Source organism: Vicugna pacos, chromosome 16 (genome assembly GCF_048564905.1).
Source record: "Vicugna pacos chromosome 16, VicPac4, whole genome shotgun sequence".
NCBI classification, from domain to species: Eukaryota; Metazoa; Chordata; class Mammalia; order Artiodactyla; family Camelidae; genus Vicugna; species Vicugna pacos.
The window spans coordinates 55052061-55059959 of record NC_133002.1 but is presented as its reverse complement, the minus strand read 5'-3'; the positions used below and the strand labels follow the sequence as shown (position 1 = coordinate 55059959).

The 7899-nt window shown below is 41.8% G+C and overlaps 1 long non-coding RNA gene across 1 annotated transcript; it reads right to left on the bottom strand.

Annotated features, from left to right (window-relative positions):
* Nucleotides 1-2782: 2782 nt before the first annotated feature.
* On the bottom strand, nucleotides 2783-3703 carry LOC140686347 (uncharacterized). The gene is made up of 2 exons (XR_012060094.1): nucleotides 3498-3703; nucleotides 2783-3096 (listed from the first exon to the last, which is right to left on the bottom strand). It is a non-coding gene; the product is annotated as an uncharacterized lncRNA (long non-coding RNA).
* Between the last annotated feature and the right edge of the window lie 4196 nt (nucleotides 3704-7899).

The following is a 7899-nucleotide window of genomic DNA, read 5'->3' as shown; positions in this document are numbered from 1 at the left end:
TTGACAGTTGGTATTAAGGATATATACCTATGTAAGTGTAGCAATAGCAAAACTTCACTGTCTTCAAAAATATTTTTCTTTCCTTTGTAAATATAGTGAAAAAGTCAAAAGTTTTGGAAGATTTGAAGGCTCCTGGAAAATTTTTTAATTAAGAAATGACCTATTTGGAAAATAGTTTGGCTGTTGCTTAAAAAGTTAAATATAAATTCTCAGAGGTACCATATGATCAAGCAGTTCCACTCTTAGGTGTACACCAAAGAGAAATAAAAACACATGTCCGCTTAAAGACCTGTACACACAAGTTCATAGCAACATTATTCAAAACAGTCCAGTTGTTTGTCAGCTGGTGACGTATCTATGTGATATTGATACATGCTAACCATGTGGATGAACTTCAAAATCATTAAGCTCAACCTGAAAAGCCCTGTAAGATCAGAACAAAATAAGGGTGCCCACTCTTGTCGCTTCTGCTAATGTAGCCCTGAAAGTCTTAACCAGAGTAATAAGGCAAGACAAGGACATCCAAGATAAGTGAGATGTATTAGGGTATCTGGTGGTGACCACAGTCAATCTGTGGATGAGAAACTGGGAAAAGAAAGGTTAGGAATATATTGCAGGAAAAAAGAAGTGAGGGGATTTTGACTCGATGGGAACAAAAAGGAACCAGAAAGCCACATTTATCTAAAGAAAAGAAAGGCTAAGTAGTCATTATGTCATATCAATTTAGGTTTGATGAATTTCTCCGCACTTTGTGAAATAGAAACCTGAAAGTTGAGAAAACTGAATCTTAGACGTTAATGTGTTTCCCCAACAACACGCACCGTCAAGGCTGAAGAACATGCCTTGTGATTCCAAATCCAGGGAACTTTTTTCTAAACCTGGAGTTGTAAAGTCAAAGATCTCTAGGAGTCAGGCTGGCAATGTAAATGAATGAAGTCAATTAATGTTTTAAAAAATGACATAAATGTGATGGAAAATAGCAACTGACTTTGACCTTGTTTTCCAGGATAGTAGGGAGTACTGGAGACTGTGGGAAACTCCTCATCTTAAAGGGCAGTCACTAGTAAGCTCCAAACGGAGAAAACATGAGCTTTCTGTTACCAAAACCAAAAATGTAGGAGTCATGTTTGCTTCTTCTCTTTTTGTCTTACCCTACAGCCAAATCCTGGACACCCTACCTTCAAACTATGTCCAGAATTTGACCACCTCTTCACCATACTCTCTCTCACTTAGAATATGTCCTCCTCTATATATCTCCCATAAGTTCTGTGGGCCAGGAGTTTGGGCATGGCTCAGCTGGGTCTTCTGCTCCAGGACCTCTCATAACACAGCAGTTAAGGTTTCAGCCAGAGCTGGAATATCATCTGAAGACTGGACTTGGAAGGGACCTTCCTTCAAGCTCACGTGGTCATTGGAAGAACTGAGTTTTTCCGGAAGAACTTTTAACCCTTAATGGAGGGTGAAGGGTCTCAGCCTCCCTTAGCCCCGTGCACGTGGACCTCTCCAGCATTAGTAGCTTGCTTCATCCAACTCCGTAAGCCAACGAGGCAGTAGAATCTGACAGCAAGATGGAAGTTGTAATCTGACACATTCTAAACCCAGTAGTGACATCTCCTCATTTTCCCCACCTACTGATTAGACCAAGCCCCAGGTTCCATCTACCAGCACCCAAGGGAAGAGGATTAAACAAAGATGTGAAGACAAAGCTCATTGGGAACTATCCTAGGAGCTGCCTACCATGCATGTGTCTGACAAAGAAGTTATATCCGCAATATCGATGAACTTCTGTAATATATATGTATCTTCAGTTAAAATATGTAGGAAAGACTCAATAGGCACTTCTTAGAAGAAGATACCTGGTACCCAATAATGTGTATGAAAAGGGCCGTATCATTAGTCATCTGAAAATTCTAATTAAAACCACAAAGAAATTCTACTAGACGCCCACCAGAATGGCTAAATTTAAGCAACGGACAATACCATCTATTGTCATGGAAGCTGAGTGACTCAGACGCTCCCTGTTGCTTGTGGGAGTGTAAAATGGTCTGACCGCATTGGAAAACACTTTGGCAATTTCTAATAAAGTTAAACATGCACCTCCCATGGCCCAGTAGTTCCACTCCTCAGCGTCCCTTCTCTCAGAAAAATGAAATGCGTGTGTTCACACACATACCCGTACTCACGCGAAACACTTCACTCATAATAGCCTCCAACTAGAAAATACCGAATATCCATCAACAGGAGAATGCAGTTTAAAATGTAGTGTGTTTATCTGAATCACCACACAGCAGCTTTTTTAAAAGGCAAGCTACCGAAGCATACAATAAAATAGATGAATTTCCAAAACACTATTTGAGCAAAAGAAGGCGCAAACAAACATCAATTCGTACTGGATAAATCCAACTTTATGGAATTCAAGGAGAAGCTAAATTAATATAGGATGATAGAAGTCAGAAAGGCGGTTATTTCTGAGAGGGGTCGAGACAGTTTTTGACTCAGAAAAAACGTCGAAGTGTTCTGGGTATGGTAGAAGTGTTTTATATATTCATCGGGACATAGGTAAATTAGAGTTTTCTCCGTACATATGCCCAGGGGGAGGCTTTCTGGATCACATGGTTACTCTATTCTTGGTTTTTTAAGGAGTTGAGATTCCACATTCTTCAACAACCCCGCGTGATGGTGATGCCGCTGGCCTGGACTGCACTTTAAGCGGCAAGGTGCTGAAGTCTGCTCCTCACTGTTCCAATTACAGTTGCTCTAAAACAGAAGTCCTCAAGCTCAGTGGTGTAAAATAACTACTTTATTATCCTAACGTCTATGCAGGTCAGCAGTCTGAACAGGGCACAGCAGGGCTGGCCTATCTTTTCTTCGCCGAAGCTCCGCAATATCTAAGGCTTCAGCTGAGAAGCGGCCAGGACCGGAGCTGGACGGCTAGGGCTGGAAAGCCTGAATGCCTCTTCGTCACAGAGCTGGCCCCTGGGCTAGGCGGACACGAGAGCTAGGGTGACTCCCTGAAGCATCTGAAGCATCTCCTGGAGACTCGTGTAGTGCCTTCGATCTCTTGCATGGAAGTTCAGCGCTCTGAACACTAGAGCTCTGAAAACAAAAAGAGGAAAGAAAAAGAAGAGCAGGTGCATCGCCCACTCTGTCTTAGTCTTAGAACTTTCAGAGTCACAGACTTCCCAGATTTGAGAGGGGACATGGATTTTGCCTTTGAATGGGAGAAGTGTCAAGAAAATATGTGGGGTGTATTTTGGAAAATACAGTCTTCCACATCCCCAGAGCCTTCCACTAATTGCTTGTCTGCTCAGAATCCTATACTGCCTTCCTGGCCTCACTCTGAGTAACTCCCCAGACTTTCCCCAAAGCCTGCACACCTGGGCCCCGGATGCTTCTACAGTCTTCTCTTGTCTTTAGCCTCCCCCTCCTCTGCTGTGTCAGACTCCGAATGTCTAGAGACACCCCAGTTCAGTTTTTCTCCAGAATACATCTCTTACCTTCTGAAGATATTTGTCTGTGTTTGCCAGTTTGAATCAGAATTCATCAGGCCAAGAACCCAATGGTTTTTAAGGAGATGAGACAACAAACCTCCCAATCCAGAGGCTATGAAGGGGAATCAGAAAACAAAACAAAACAAAGCAAAAACAAAAAACAAAACACTGGCATGAATGAAAGGCCTAGAGTAGACCATCTCTGACTTGCCCCGTAGGGCCAAAGGCACATGACTGAAATGAAACAAAGTTAACAGTGGCTGCATCCAGCAGGTGCTGAAGTCATAATACATGGTTCACACAGCTCTGTATCATGAACCCGGACCTGAACTTCCCACAGCACAGTCACACCTATATTTTTTCAAACCCGAGAGCCTGTTTCAGGGCCACAGAAGGTCAGCTTGGATGCCAATAGCATTCAGAGGTTCTTCTGTGGGCTACGCAGAGTAAATGAGAAACCCCGTGAAGCAGAGATGCGTGGTGAGCTGGCCGCAGCAAAGGCTGAGAACACGGCTAGTTCCTACTTGGAAAGCTTATTACTCAGCTCCTTCTCTGAGCAGCAGCACTCCCATTATCTTTCATGGTTTAGTTTCTTAACTTAGTACTTTTGGCTTCTCACATGAACAAGCCACTTTTCCCAGTGTCTGAAAAGTCTCCTAGTGCGTCTCATCATTCCTCAATATGAATGAACAAGATTCGTTCTTGTAACAAAATAGGTTATCATACTTGATTTTGGGGGGGAAATGATATTTACTAGGCAAATTACTGGGTAACAAAATTTGAACAAAAGATGTTTACTAGATAAATTAACATTATCAATGTAGCAGTTTCCTCTACTTAAACGTTTGAAGATCTGAATTGGGGTTACCAGCCATAACTTTTGGGCAAGTTACTTGTCTACAAAATGGAAATAATAGTATCTACCTCAAAATATTGTTAAATAAGGCAGTATCTGTAAAACATGAGTTGTGGTGCATAGCACGTTGTAGGTGTTTAATAAGCTTCAATTCCCTGTTCCCTGTTCACCCTCCACTTTATCCAGAACAGTAGACTTTAACCATCTCTATTCCCTGTCATACGGTCCCCTATGAAAGTATTTAATTACCTTGTGCTTCTACAAGAAACCAAGTATTACGGAATATTATATAATGTTTACAAACTGCCTTTTCCTACTGGTAGGAATCTCAGAAATTGAGGTAAGTATAAAGCAGTCAGTGCAACTGAATGAACACTTATAGGACCTAAATATTATCTTTATTATTTAAAAAAATAATTATTAAAAATAAGATGACTCTCCTTTAAAAAAATAAACCACATTTAATAATAATAATAGTGATAACCCTACTGTGGGAAAGTTGTTAAAAATTAAATGACTGAGTTTCCCTTTTCTGGCCATGCTGGCTCCTCTCCAGTGGCCTGCCCTCTCGCTGCTGCCATTCTTCAGGGCACAGGAAGGTGAGAGAGAACCAGGCATGATGGAGGATGGAGCCGCCCTGTCCTTCTCACCCTCAGTATATGTGGGAACTAGAAGTAAAATGAAAACAAAAACTCTGGGATTAACAGCAAGTAGTTACTCAGCAATTCTAAAGGATTTTCACAGCGTGAGAAGGAAGGAAGGGTCAGTGGCCAAAACAACACATGAGTGATGGTGAGCGACAAAAGGAGGGTGAAGGGATTACCGTCCTCAAACAGAGAGTTGGTCAAATGAAGGGAGGGCCAATTCCAGGATTAGGACGTCTGAGAGTGGGACTGCTGGTTGTCCTCGTGTGTCCCTCCTTTTTTCAAAATAGTGGGTTTTTTTTCCCCCTTGATTACAAATGTATTAAAGCTTTTGTTGTAAAGTTTAGGATGATGCAGTAGCAAATTGCAGTACACAAAAATCATTGCTGCCAAAAATGTTATACACGTTTTGTCCTTATATTTAATATCAGTCATGAGTCCTGGCAGGAAACAGAAGACACACTCACATTAGGAAAAAAAAGTGGGGTTCACTTACAAAGGAACTAAATTACAATGGAGCGGCTGAATGTAGGGGACCCACAAGACAAGCCCCCGAGCTGGCAGTGGAGGACTCCTGCCAAAAGGAATTAGGGGAAATGCTACTGGACGCCAGAAGGAGAGACAGTTAACGCAGGACAGGATGCTTTGTGAGGAACATTAAGTCCTCGAACCTTCAGGAACACAGCCAGCCTAAGTAAGGCTCTCTATCACAGGGAAAGAATCAGGATTATAAACGCCTTGGCCTTCCTTCTCCGTCTTCCTCTGGTCTTTTGGGTGGCCTCCCCAGAGGGAACAGTGCGTCAGAGGAGATGGGAACGCTTTGATGTTACCTTGTGAGTTTGGAGGGTCCCCGAAAACGAGGGTCGTCTCAGATAATTTGCTAGAAGGACCCATCAAATTCAACAAAGCTGCTGTACTCATGGTTATGGTTTATTATAGTGTTTGTAATGTTTATAAAAGCAGGTCAAAATCTGAAAAGGAAGAGGTGCGTAGGGCAGGATCCCGGCGGGGCCAGGCTCGAACTTCCTGTTGTCCCTTCGCAGTGGAGTCGTCTGGACAGTGCTTATTTCTGCCCGAAGCCAGGTGTGGCAATACCCGCAGAGTGTTGCCAGCCAGGCAAGCTCGCCCAGGCCCTCATGTCCAGAGATTTACTGAGGGTTGGTCACTTAGACAAAGCACCGCCCATGTAACGGTCTTTAAGCTTCAGCCCCTCCAGAGGGTGAGATGGTACCATGGGGCCCAAGGCGCCACTTAAAGCGTGTAGTTACTATAGACCGTGGTGTGACCTAGCGTGCCCACGGTGAATAGAGTAACTCACTGTAGACAGGACGTTCCAAGAACTTAGAGTTTATCACCCAAGAGCTGGGGGCAAAGGGGCAAACCATTCTTTGTGCAAAGTAAATTCTTTGCTGCACATATCCATATAGCTCAGAAAGACTGGCTACATAACTTGTAGGGATCAGTGCAAGATGACAACGTGGGGCACCTGTTCAGAAACTATTTTTCAAGATGGTGGCTAGAGGGCCTTAAACCAAGCATGCATCCCTTCTGAAGGTGGGAACGTGGACGACTGTATAGGTCACATGCCCACATAGCTAACCTGGCAGATCAACAACTATCAGAGACCAGCCATGATGAGGATGGAGAGTGAATTTTGGAACAAATGGAAGATTTGTTCATCTGTGGCATTCTACTTACACAACTTAAAAGAAAAACAACACTCTACTATGAAAGTTTCAATGTATATTAAAGTAGACAAAGTAATAAAATAATCTCTGATGTACCCATAATCCTGTTTAGAAATTATCAACCCAGGGCCAGTCTTTTATTCATCTGTACTCCCATGCACCTCTTCACCTCATGACTGCCAGAGCAAGTCCCAGATAGCAGATAATTTTAATCCATACATATGTCTCTTCAAAAAATAAGAAGCTTTTTGAAAAACATACAAACAATTGCACTCTAAACCTAAAAAATAATTAAAACATGTTTATTGTTTATTTTAGTATCCTATGTATTGTATTTTACCATTATTGAAAAATCATTGAAAAACCTCATCTTTAAGGACTACTTTATTTCTCTACATATTTGTATTTATTTTCTTTGAAATGATATCTTAAATAATGCTAGGATGAATATTTTTGATTGCATCTATGCTTACTTTCTTAGCACAGACATCTGGAAAGGAAATTGGTTTAAAGGGAATAGACACATCATTACAGACTGAGCACTTTTGTTCTGTCCCTGAATTCGTAGTAATTCATATGTTGAAGCCTAAATCTCCAATGTGATGGTCTGTGGAGGTAGGGCCTTTGAGTGGTAATTGGATTACGAGAGTGAAGTCCTTAGGAATGAGATTAGTGCTTTTATAAGGGATAAAGAGACCAGAGCTCACTCTCTCTCTCTACCATGTAAGGATACAAGGAGAAGAGGACCATTTGTAAACTAGAAAGAGGGCTTCACTGGGAACTGTACCATGCACCCTGATGAAGGACTTTCAGTCTCCAGAACTGTGAGAAATACATTTCTGTTCTTTTGTTACCCAGTCTATGGTAATTTGTTATAGCAGCTTGAACTGACTAATACATACATATGTTAAAATCACTTTCTAGAGACACAAAGTTGCTTTTCAGTATAAGTAAAACATTGGATTAACCTCTCCATGGCTCAGTTTATTTGCTAACTAGGGATATCTGCCCTCATTCATATGGTAATAGGGGCTGTGGGTAATTCCAGGGTTTGAAAGAACCAGCCCCTGGGTCTTGAGACATTTACAATCTATCAGGAGAGAGAAACTGTATCCACCAATGACTATAATGCAGGCTAATAGCCCATGTACCTTCAGGGAGAAATAGGCAAATGTTGTTGGAATTTAGAAAGATTAAAAAAAATTCCAGCTAGAATTATT